Below are 2,020 nucleotides of genomic sequence, written 5' to 3'. Positions count from 1 at the left end.
AGATAAATATTAGTACAAGTTATACTAATTTTATATTAAAACCCATCTTAATGTTTTCGTTTTAATAAAATTTGTAAAATTTTCATTTAAAAATAAACTAGCAGCTCGCCATTGTTGACATCGCCGAGCGGTGATGTCACATGGGCTCTTGCCGTTCTTCCACAGTGTCTTTAACTACGTAAGTTAGTGATTGAAATACACCACAAGGTGTCAATGGTGAGTTGTAAATTAATTAGAGATCTAGCCAACGAGTGCGTTTTGTCCCTCGACTGACGCCGTAGTTTCCGGGTTGATTGTGCCTACGTTCATTTGAGTGATGGCTTCACAACGTACGAGATCTCTCATAGTTTGTACGTTGTGACTAAATATTGCCATCCAGTGTATTTGTTGAGCTAAACGAAATGTTTGAATAGAGTTTGACCAAAGTCTGAGTACGTTTTACATGTATTTTGCATAGCTAATTTGATTGGGAATGCCAGTTCACTTTGCATTGTTGTTTAACTGTGTGAGAATAGGGCCTCATTAATAAAGAATGATTTTGTAAAAATGATTTTTTTGGAGAATTTTTTTTTTGTTTGAGAGATAGGAATATATTTTTTTTGTGCTTTCACTAAATGATACCTATGTTTGTTGTGAAGTTGCCGAACCTTATGCCAATAAACACCGCGGTCCAATGAAAGCCTGTGTCCATTCACCTTTCTCTGTCTCTTAGCTCTCAATAAGCAAAAAATTCTGATAATAACAGATACTACGCTTGATCTTAGCCAAAAGGCTGAGAAGCGATGAAAAAAAAAATTGAAAAACAATTAAAAAATTAATTTAAAAAAAAAAAAAAAAAAAAAAAAAAGAATACATTATAATTCCATTAATCCGTCCCACAGCCGCCTTCCCCTCTCTTCTCTGACTGGGTATCCGCCCTGTGCTCCGTCACGGGTCGCTGGCTGGGCGGCGGTGTAACGGTGGGGTGTTGCCCGCTCCGGCGGGGCACCCTGCTCTGTCCTGGGCTTGGTGGGCAGCTGGGGGTCCCGTGGCGTGCCGGTTAAGGGGCTGCGGCCGTGGCTCGTAGGCCGGGTGGGCGAATGGGGGTGGAAGTGGGCGTGGGGTTGGTGGTTCGTCCCCTCTTGCCATCCCTGAAGGCCGGTTGATGTGTGCACGGGTGGCCCGGGTGACCACCCTGGATCCCGTGGAGGGGAGGGGAAGGGAGGGACGATGGCTCCTTTGCTGGGCTGCGGGAAGAGGGATGGGCTGCGCTGACCAAACCCCCCCCCCCCTCCCCGGGCTGGCTGGGTGGGGCCCGTGGCCCTAGGTTGGCGCCCGCGTCGAATCTCCGCTCGTCTGCGTGGCTGTCGCGCGGCTGGTGGGGCTCGCATGCGGCTGGATGTGATGGGGCGCGCTGGCACTGGGTGGGAGGTCCCAGTGCCGGGATTGGCGATTAGGCGGCGTAGGGTCGGTCGCCAACGGTCTTACACTCACAAGGGATTCGCACGATTACTGGGTTCTAGATCACAGAGCTGATTTGTGTACACTCTATCCCTTTCAATCACTTAGCTTAAAGACTCCCCCACCCCCATCCCCCTCTTTCCCTGGTCAACAGGCCTTCCACATGGTGTCAACCGGAAATACATCTAGCTGATGATAGCACCAACATATTAGTAATTAGTGTAGATGTTCAATATATTTCTTGTTGTAGTTTGTGTTTGTTTTCTTTTTTCTATTGTTTTCTTTTCTTCTGTTCCCCCATAGCCCCTTCCTGTTCGCTGCTTTGTCATTATAAACGAGGTATGTCGAATGATCACAATGGGAGTATGTCAGACTCTCAACGTGAAACATCAAAACTGTTCAGACCATCCGGGCACTTAGACTTCCATTCTCCATGTCATTCAGCTGAACAGGATAGGCTTAAAAAAACATTTTAAAAAAAATAATGATATGTTTTTTTAAAAGGAATACATTATAATTCCATTAATTCATCCCACAGCCTGAAAACCTATACTAAATCCCTAATAAATACTGCTGGTAC

At 45.7% G+C, this 2,020-nt stretch overlaps 1 pseudogene; it reads right to left on the bottom strand.

Moving 5' to 3' along the window:
• Window positions 1-635: 635 nt before the first annotated feature.
• On the bottom strand, window positions 636-784 carry LOC130930512 (uncharacterized; annotated as a pseudogene).
• Window positions 785-2,020: the final 1,236 nt, after the last annotated feature.

The sequence above is a fragment of the Corythoichthys intestinalis genome, chromosome 14 (assembly GCF_030265065.1).
Source record: "Corythoichthys intestinalis isolate RoL2023-P3 chromosome 14, ASM3026506v1, whole genome shotgun sequence".
Lineage (NCBI taxonomy): Eukaryota > Metazoa > Chordata > Actinopteri > Syngnathiformes > Syngnathidae > Corythoichthys > Corythoichthys intestinalis.
The sequence above is the reverse complement of the archived record's forward strand: the minus strand, read 5'-3'. Positions and strand labels throughout refer to the sequence as shown.